Source organism: Seriola lalandi, unplaced genomic scaffold (genome assembly GCF_002814215.2).
Source record: "Seriola lalandi dorsalis isolate HSWRI2012SDOR001 ecotype SW California unplaced genomic scaffold, Sedor1 jcf7180002054953, whole genome shotgun sequence".
NCBI lineage: Eukaryota > Metazoa > Chordata > Actinopteri > Carangiformes > Carangidae > Seriola > Seriola lalandi.
In genome coordinates this window covers 670,762-681,117 of record NW_019525504.1, presented here as the reverse complement: position 1 = coordinate 681,117, position 10,356 = coordinate 670,762, and the positions used below count along the sequence as shown (strand labels likewise).

The 10,356-nt window shown below is 39.0% G+C and overlaps 1 protein-coding gene across 1 annotated transcript in view; it reads left to right on the top strand.

Annotated features, from left to right (window-relative positions):
* The first annotated feature begins 9,557 nt into the window (after window positions 1–9,557).
* The window catches only part of LOC111645474 (transcription regulator protein BACH2-like), a 45,498-nt gene continuing 44,699 nt past the window's right edge, over window positions 9,558–10,356 (top strand). Inside the window, exon 1 of the mRNA XM_023394701.2 lies at window positions 9,558–9,761. The gene's annotated coding sequence lies outside the window, so the exon portion shown is untranslated. The remainder of the gene's footprint in view (window positions 9,762–10,356) is intronic.

The window sequence follows — 10,356 nt, the reverse complement described above, 5'->3', positions numbered from 1 at the left end:
TTTTCTCTGTTGTTTTAATTTACAAAACTGCTTTTAGTGCAGGTGTCTTACCTGCCAAGAATTGGATAACAGGAGGATAAATTCTGCTGCTCTGGTGAAACAATGGTGTGACAGATTATTTGAGGATTTGCACAAGGTAACACTACTGGTCAACAATACAATGCATGTATTCAGTTTGCTGAGTAACACTTACCCCCTCAAACTATTCCAGTATATCAAAAGTGGTATGCATTTTACGTAAGGGATGGGTATCGTTAAGAATTTAATGGTACTACCACTTTTATTGATACCATTTATCAATCCAGTACTTTAACGCTACTGTTATTGGTACTTTTTTGTCATTTTATAAGAAAAAAATGAAACAAATGAAGAACAGAATTAAAATTGCTTATTTTCTCATCATTGCTTAACAAACCAACAAACAACGTGCCCATAACAATCAGATGGCTATTGGTTACTTTTCATCATAAACCCGTGTTTTTATAATTTAATTTACTGTGTGTGGCTCCAGGCTACAGTATACAGTATACAGAGCACACATGGCACAACGACGGATGGACTACAAGCTTGTCGGTCGAAAACTGTGACCTGTACATTTTTCCATCTGTGTGTAACTGATTTTCACTGGATGTTTCCAGAGATTGGCTCGTGTTTCCGCTCTTACATGCAAAAGACTGAACCCCTCTTTTAAACATTGAGCGCTCTATGCCATTGACACTAAGAGCAGGTTCTGTGTCTCTGTGCTGCGCTGTGCTCCGGCGTATGACACAATGCTGCCCCCGCCCCTCACACAGGAAGGAGAGAGAGAGAGAGAGAGAGAGAGAGAGAAAGAGAAAGAGAAAGAGGCCTCTCACAGTGAAAATGCGTCATTCATAGATGAATGTCTTAATCAGAAACAGAGTTGGTGAGATAAATTGCACAAGAGAACTTACGTTGCAATAATAAACAGGAAATCTATTTTCTTAATTTCTCAAGTACCGAGAGCAGAAGCGATAACGCTGGAGCTTATCGATACTCTGGTCTTTAAAAAAAGGCCCCGGGGCCTCTTTAATACTAGGTTCCGGTACCCATCCCTAGTAGCAGGTATGCATTTTTACATAATATTACGCTGGTACGATTTGTACCTGTAAACTGTGCAAAAAGCTGTTGACACCCATGACTTCAATTGTACTCATACAGTACTCAAGTCCGACAACAGGGGGGCAGTAATGTCTGGTCTTCTGAGTAAGAGAAGAAGAAGTTCGACTAATCATAGCGCTGGGTTCAGACCCCCAAATGTCAAGGGCGGATAACTGACGGATGTCATTCATCTCAACACAGCAACAGAAACAGGTGTTACAGTCGTAATAGTCTGTGGAAGCATTTGGACTAAGCATTAGACTATTATGGTACTCCAAATACTTCCCCAAAGGTTGGCAGCTCTGCCTGTCATTCAGGGTGCAGGCTGGTCCCAACGGATAAATCCAGGACTGAATTTCTTTCCTTGTACAGCTGTGCTGTCTCCACCGTTGTAAAGCCTCACAGATGCTAATGTGAGTTTGCACCCTTACCTGATCATAGCACTCATTTTAAAAAGTTTTAGTCTCATGACCTCGTCTTTCAGCTGTTCCTCGGCCATCTTTCCTTCCAGACAGTGCAATTATGTTGTGGAGTATATTCCGCCGTCACACCACCGCTTCTTCGATTGGGCCCTAGAGTCCAGGATCACCACTGCCGCTTGTCAACAGCAGGTTTGGATGGACGTGCCAGTCTTTCTTACCTGGTTCATGCATGTGAGAAACATAGATGATCACACAAAAATATCAGAGTCGAACATTTTCATGCCAAAAGAACAGTGAATACACAGGAAAACAAAATGCATGAAATAATGAAAGAAACCTAAGTCTTAAATGAGTCTTTCTGAAGTGCTGTGATTTCCCAGCATGCAGTTTTTTTTAACACTGTGTTCACAGCACACAGTATCTGGAGAAAAGTAGTGTGGCTGTTGTTGATGTTGCAGTTGCAGGTTGGTCCTATCAAGTAGGAAGCACATGAGCAGTGACAGCGCAGCAGAGCTCAGTGTGTTCTGACAAACAGCTTTGTCTGCAGGACGGTGGCTCAACCTCCCACTCATACACCCAGCCTGTCCACGTCCTGTCTGTGAGCAGTCAGTCCTCATGCTCCTGCAGCTTCTGAAAACCAGGTTTCCCTCTGCACACAGAGATGATCAAAGATGCTTCATGACCAAGGGAGAGAGAGAGAGAGAGAGAGAGACAGGCCGGACTCGAACCTAGGCCACTGCAGCAAGGACTAAGCCAAAATGCCCTGTGAACCAGCGGACGCCTCGAGACAGACTATCTTTCTTATTCAGTCTCTCACACAGCACAGAACTCCGTCTGCGATCCACAATAGTTTATATTTATTTATTTATATATATATCTTTCTGTCTAACTATCAGAGAGTTGGTCATATCGGTTAGTACGAAGCCTCGTTACCTAAGATTTCTCTCTCTCCTGCTCTCTCTGCTTGGTGTGTCTTGTGTTTAGTTCTTCCTCTGCCTCCTTTAGTAATAATGATACATGTCATGAAAGTAATTTATTTGGTGTAATCGAGGCGAGGCTCAGTGTATTGGAAGTGTTCCTCCTCTTCCTTGCAGTTCCCGAGCAGCTGGAAAACCAGAGCGCCTTGCTGGACTGCTGCTCAGCACTCCACTGACCACTGCTGGAAATATCATCAGACAGTCAGTTAGTAAGTCAGTCAGCCAGTCAAGGACATTCGCATTCATAAGGCTGGCCCTGCTCTTGTGGTCCAGCCAAAAGTACTGAGATCTGTGGAAAGAGGAAAGACTGAAGAAAAGACATCAGAGACAAACACAGGACATGTTGCTCTTTTTCTACCCGATGTGTGTCGTGAAGTACCACCACCTAACCGACAGATTCAGTCACGGTAACTTATCATTTTCTCATCAACAATCATCAACAAAAAATCCATTGTTTACTTGTAGCCCTGTTTCACACTGAATCAGCAAACCCTCAGCAAAGCACTATTAATTATTGAAATAAATTTGCATGATGTACAGTGCATACATTTGTATATACATGTGATTTATCTGAAATACTCTAATCTTTGTAAGCACTTAAACAATCTCTAAAAATGCAGCACTTAGACAGTAAGATGTTTTTAAATATTTATTTCAGTTACCTGCAAACCTATCATCCATTTATTCACAGAAATATATATATTATACTTTTTCTAATTTCATGCTTAGTTTAATTTACATCTTTAATTGGCCCATTGAAGAAGCTGAGGACGAGTTGAGAGTAAGACTTTGATTTGTGGGTAAAAGGGTTTATTATCAGCAGGAGGATACTGATGTCATTTCTGCTTTAAGGAGAGGACTGGATTCACTTGAATGCGACGCTGCAGTTTCCATAGCGATGCATGGTTTTTATAAATCCCAGTACTCCCTTCAACAATAATTTGACATGCTCTGGCGACACACGCACACACACACACACACACACACACACACACATAGAGAAAACTCCTGGATGACAGGTCGGGCGGAATTTGAACCCACCTCTCTCTCTGATGATCAGACTTCAGCAGCTTCACCTGAGGAAGGTGTGTGAATGTGAATTCACGGGGTTTGTCACCTCCTGCTATAGTTAGACCTTATTATTGAGTTAGACAAGTCCCCCCAACACTATTCTAATGTGAGTTATAGAGATACACAGCAATAAAAAACGTACTTTATTTTTCCTATAGACAGGAGCTGTTTCTATAGGAACAAACCCTTCACTTTATTTTGTTATAAATTTAATTTTGAATGGATCAAATATCCATTTTTACCATCAGTCTAGATTCAGTAACACGTGAAACATGTTTGTAGAAATCACTCATTACTACAGTGTTCAGACTTCAGACTCAGGTTCATCCTCTTTGCTTTTATTATCACTGGGATGAGTCTAGAACTTGACTGGAGTCCACCTGTGGTGAACCGAATTGACACACCTGTGTACATAAGATCCCACAATTCACTGCAGCCCCATACACAAATGTAATATACATATATAAATAATAATAAATATATATGTATGTAAAATTAAAACATATATGTAAAATTGTATATAAATTCTATTAGAAATTGGAACTATTTTCATATATTAAAATATACAGTGTCTTACCAATACAAATATGTGTGTTATATATCTCATAGACATGTTACATAAAAAATATATCCATCTCAAAGTCTGTCAATACATGACAGTATATATATGATATTGATATTATATACAGAAGGGTCCACAAGTCTGAGATTAATAAGAAATTAATAATATACAACATTTTCTATATGTATGTTGTTTTAATTAACTTGCATATATAAATTAAATATATATTGTTAACATATATTCTCATAACATGTAATACCACATAAAAGATATTCATATATTTTAAATATAGCTTACAGTATGTACATATACAAATTTTACTTTGGGTATTGCAACTTATATCAACTTATGTCTTTATATATCCAGAATCTGGATATATAAAGACATAAAGAGTCCAGAGGATGTATATATGTGATAATAATATATTACCTTACATGTGTGCATGGCAACATCACCCTTGATGTAGGGACATATATATCATAGCCTATATTGCATTTCTGTGCGGGATGTCAGGACAGAAACCAAACCATGAGTTCAAGTGTAGACTGATGGGGAAAAAATGTTAGTTTTATCAAATTAAAATGAAACCTGGTGTTGGGGAAGATTGCTGCATATGGAGGAGAAGTTGTATATAAAAGTCTTCTGTGTTTCCAGAGACACAAACTGTGGTGATGTCTTTTGATTCAGCATCGGTTCACCCTGAGTTTGAAATGAAAAAAAAACTTGGGGTATGGAGTAAAACAGATGAGAGTTTGCCAGACTCTGCAGCACACCACTTAAAGCTTAAGGCTAGCGGCTCCAGGCTACATTAGCTGCTATGAGCATAACACACCCGAATCGCCACCCAAACTGTAGGAAGTCAAGTTGTATTGTAGGTAATGTCTCGTCTTTCTGCTGCATTGATTTAAAGCTCCCTATTTTCCTCTTCTTCTGTGTTTTATTTGAAGTGTTGATCCATAAGAAGATATATTTGTGGTTTTAAGAACCAAAAACCATCTCAGTGTAGTTTTACATCTCCTCTCTCAGGCTTCTCTCTGGAGCTCTAGCAACAACAGGTTGGTGACAGTATTAATATAGAACCTAGACCTGCTTTATAATCACATGGACATCTACATTTATACTATATGGACCTTTAAAAAGATATTTGTATGTTTTGGTCTCCCCCTATCTTAGCATTAATTCATCAAAATACTTGGTTCTCCATCATACAGCCAATCAAATCACTTTAATTTAATCCATATTTGTATGAAGCAGTAACATACAGTACTAACAGCCTCCTACATAACAACAGTGCATATTGTTGTGCTGGAATAGGTGACCGGTCAACATGCTGCTAAGTGACAAACTGAGGTGTGTATGTTCCCTCAGCAGGTCACTACCAACCAGCTTGTCTTTTCTTTTTCATTCCAGCGCTATCAGACAATCCACGGATCCGTCCCTGAGAACATCACGTCCCCCCCTGCTTAGCTGATCGTAGCTGCCAGAGGAGCTGTACAAATCAGTACTAGCTATTTATAACATCTTGACATTGAGAATGTGGGCTGATCTGAATCCAGCCGCTCAGAACGAGGCCCAAGAGGTGGCTGGCTGTGGCAAAACTGATAAAATGAGACAGCTCTGCCAGTTCCCGCAGGATTATACTCTGTATTAGAAACTGTACTGTATCTACTGTCCTGCTCATAACGCCCTCAGTACACTGCAAACACACTGTCACATACATGAGATTTGATTTATTCAAGCAGGAATTACATCTGACTGGATTCTATTCATTCTATTTCTGTGTGTTGTAGTCAGATTATAATGTGATGTAAGTGTTTTGTGTGCTCAGTAGCTCCCAGATGATGGAGGCCTGTTTTCTTAGTGCTATCAATTAGTTTGCGTTGATTATTAATTATGTATTTTATTATTAAATTAATAATAATTAATAGATTACTTTATCACCAGCAGGTTTTCTCAATGATGATATTCACACATCCACGATGTCAGTCCCTGCTGACCGCTGATGAAGGTCTAGAGAGAAAGAAACGTGAGGGTGATCAATAAATTGTGATGCTGAGCGAGAGCAGTGTGTGGGATATTCTTCTTTTCAAGATCAAATCCATTTTAACCAAAAGAAAATTATAATACACATTACAGGACAAATTTTTTGCTTTCGCTTTATTTACATTTTTAGCTCGGCCTCTTCAGAACATCACCAGCATTATTAGATCTTGGTCCAAGTCCGAGAAATCTTTTGTGGTCAAGTGCTGGTCTAACCAACAGAACGAATAACAGACCAACTCAACAGCGAACTGATAGCGAAGATACAAGCTAAACAAGCTGCTGCTGTTTTCAGATACAGACAGCAGGATCTTCTGTTACATTGAGTGTTTTGGCTTCTTCATATTTTGGATCTGACTGACATGTTTCTCTTGATAATATCTGTTTGTCTTCTCGTCCCTGTTAACAGTTATCAAAAACTTAAAATGATGTTTTATATTCTGAATGAATCTTGATAACCCCGCCGTCATCAGAGCAGTCACACTTCTTTACTGTCCGGCACATTGATCGGAATCTTGTACCTCGGACATTTTGAGCCGTCAAAGGAGCACAGGTGGATTTAAGAACATTCATGATGGAAAATAAAGTCTATTAATATCTGCTATGAAGAGTGTCCCCTCTTTCTTTCTTTAGTAGGCTCCTCACAAACTGAACCTGGAGATACACATTACACACATGCATTACTACACAACTAAGACTGAGACTGAGCAGGATGCGACACCACAATAAATACATGGTAAATAGACTTTTTCATTGGCCATAGCAGGAAACGTACAGGTGTTCTAATAACATGAATGCGTTTGATTCAAGCATCCTAGTCAGCCATCGTTAGTTTTATTATTATATTATACCTGTGTAAATTTTATTATGGTGTAAAAATGTCTGAGCTTACAGGACGCTTATCTTCGTGGATAATAATCCTCTTAATCCTCTTCTAAAGGGTGTGAATAGATGCACTGTGTATCTGGCTTTGAGAATAAAAGACAAATGAATAAAGATCTACTCATCCTTAGTTTCACTGCACATTTTTCACAGCCCTGCCCCCAGTTGGTGAAGCTACAGCTTACAAACTGCTTACAGTCTTATTCTGAATTCAATAGCAACACGGGTTTCAGGGTCCAGGGTCCTTGAGGGAGTTCAGAGGTTTTGAGGTTACCTTGAGCAGGTTTCAAGGTTCTAATTCAGGGTTTCCGACCAGGTATCCACGGGGGAATTTCACAGGTCAAAATATATTAATTTTACCACTTTAATTAAGGAAATTTTGCTGAATTGTATTTATGTGCTTTAAAAGTAATTAAATTGATTGGTCAGTGGACAGAAAATTAATCAGCATTTTAATAATGGCATTTGGTTTCAGTCAAACATCACGTGATCTGTAATAAATACACAGGCCTGTCTTTTTTTTAGACTGGTGTTGTTGTTGACATTCTGAACTCTGGGAGTCAATAATCAAATCTTTGATTGGTGATTTTAGACTCTTTTTAAAGGTGCTAAAACACGGCTAAATTTCATCTCAGCTAAAAGCTAAAAAGTGATTATTATCTGAAATCATTTTTAGTACCTGGGGACAGGTTCAATTACCTTTGTTTGAACAGGTTTAACATCCAGTGTGAAGTCACACACACTCCGGTACAGTACATGAACCTTTAGTGTTGGCTGGAATACCAAAGAAGAAGAAGTTGTTAACGAGTGCATTGTGTAGATTAAAAATACATGTTGAAACTGAATGTTTTGACAGAGACCGTCAGCTAACACTGTGTGCACAGTTACCGGCTAACGAGCTAACTGATGCACTTTATTATTTCAGTTAAATTAATCACAGTGCTGCTTATACTGAGAGAATTGCTCTTTATGGTACATTTACAGCACATTTATGGACAGTGAACTGTGGCGTCACAACAAACTGTTTTACCATGGATGGATTTACAGCAACACAATATTCAGTTACAATAATCTTATACATTGATTTATACCTCTTATTAGATTATAAACATTTGCTTGTTATACAAAGAGAGAGAGAGAGAGAGAGAGAGAGAGAGAACCAGGTGAGAGAGTGGACACATGCTGTAGTTATAATGCTAGGTGGTGGACAGTGATCTCACATAACTAAGCAGTGTACAGTATTAATAGACTAGAATCAAATGTGGATTCTCCCCCACCCTCCTCTCATATTCATTTACACCATAAATAGTCTGTGTTGGCTTTAATTATCATCAGATTACAGGTCATTCTCTTGCTGAATACAGTGTGTGATTGTCAGAGCAAAGGTAAAGCGAGAGAGAGAGAGAGAGAGAGAAAGAAAGAGAGAGAGCAAGAGGAACCAGGTGAGCAAGTAGACAGGTTAATATGTCTGTCATTGTTTGATGATGATGATGATGATGATGATGATGATGATGGTTGAGAGGTTGATCATTCAGAGATTGAAACTATGTTTTGTATATTTCTCCACATTTCTGCTTTACTGTAACTTGATCTTTTACATTGGAAGGTTGTGCTCATTATGATTGACACATGCAGAAATGTAGTATATATACTGTACATCCCTATATCAAGAGTGGTGTTACCATGTACTGTATGTCCTCTATTACATTACATGTTATTTAGTAGTGTGATTAAAAAATAATTTATAAATAAATATTAATGCATAAATTGTTATATATATATATATATCTACATTATGAAATTTTGTATTTTTAACATGATGCGACAATAAATGTTGATGATATACAATAAATTTATTAATGCAAGTTTATTAAAACAACATACATATAAAAATGTTTTTTCTAATTCATCTGTCCTTCATTGTGAACCTGTCTATTTTCCCATTCTGGGAAAGTGGTCTCAGACCTTTGGATGCATATATTGACAGGCTGTGGGATGGATATATGTTACATTATACATATATACATTATACATATACCATGTGTAACATATTTCCACAATATAAGCATACATACATAAACATACATATTTGTATGGGTTAGACATATGTCAATATATGACATTATTCCAATTAGTAATATGTTTCTTGTATAATTTTTTACAGATGTTGTTTTTATTTTATATGTACACATTATGTCATATTTAGAAATTCAGTGTATGTATATACATTACATTTGCGTATAAAAATCTGATCTGTCTTCCTTAGCCTATTCTAAATCCTTATCCGGTAAAATGGTGAAATCTGATAAAATGCATTAATCTGTGTAGTAGTAAATCAGTAGTAAAGATACAAACATCTCCACTGCATCGTCGTCAGGGCATGGAGGGGGGCGGGGGGCTCGGCCGTTGTTGTGAATGAGGGCCAGCATGACGTCAGGAAGCCAATGTCAACAATGCAGCTCCTGGAGGAGAAAAGGCGTTTCATCCTAACACACACACACACACACACACACACACACACACACACACACACACACAGAAGGACCTATCCAGCACCACACACCGACTGATGCGTACGGTCCATGAGAAGCAGCGGTTCGTGGCTGTCGGAGGGCTGCGGAGATAAAAAGACACAATGTGGACTCACTCTTATTTCTGAAGACCTCAGCAGACGAGCAGGAAGAGCGGGTGAGTCGGTGCCTCGGTTACCGGGATAATAAGCAACTATCGCTCGTTACTACGCTTGAATAAACTAGACTACGGGAGCCGCTTGTCAGCCGTGGATTTACCACTAATCTGTCTGCTCGCAGTGGCGGCTCTCCGCACTTGTTTGTGTTGCAGTCACACTGGTTGTTGTGGTCGCAGGAGTTGGTTTAAAGCACAATGTCTCTGTTAGTCAGGCTGGTTTGCGGTTATTGTCGAGCTGTGCGGTTTGACGCAGGTTAACGGTTACGCTGCATTAGCTGAGTGAATCTGTTTCGATAGCACGTCGAGAAAGTACCGTAACAAAGTGTGTGTCCTTTTGCCGTTTGTTTCTACAACGCTAACTTTAATTAAACACTAAAAAAACACATAAACACAATCTCGCGTCATCACAATGACACTACACAGACTGGATACTGAGAGTGAACCGTGGTTGTGGAGCCGTGTGTCAACACACGAGCAACCCCGTTCTGTACGACGGACCGACACGCGCCCGTTAATTGTACTTGGAAGTTTAGTGTCTTTGTATCAGTCCGTCATTTGTTCGTTAACCTTACATTACATCACACTCCTCCAGCTG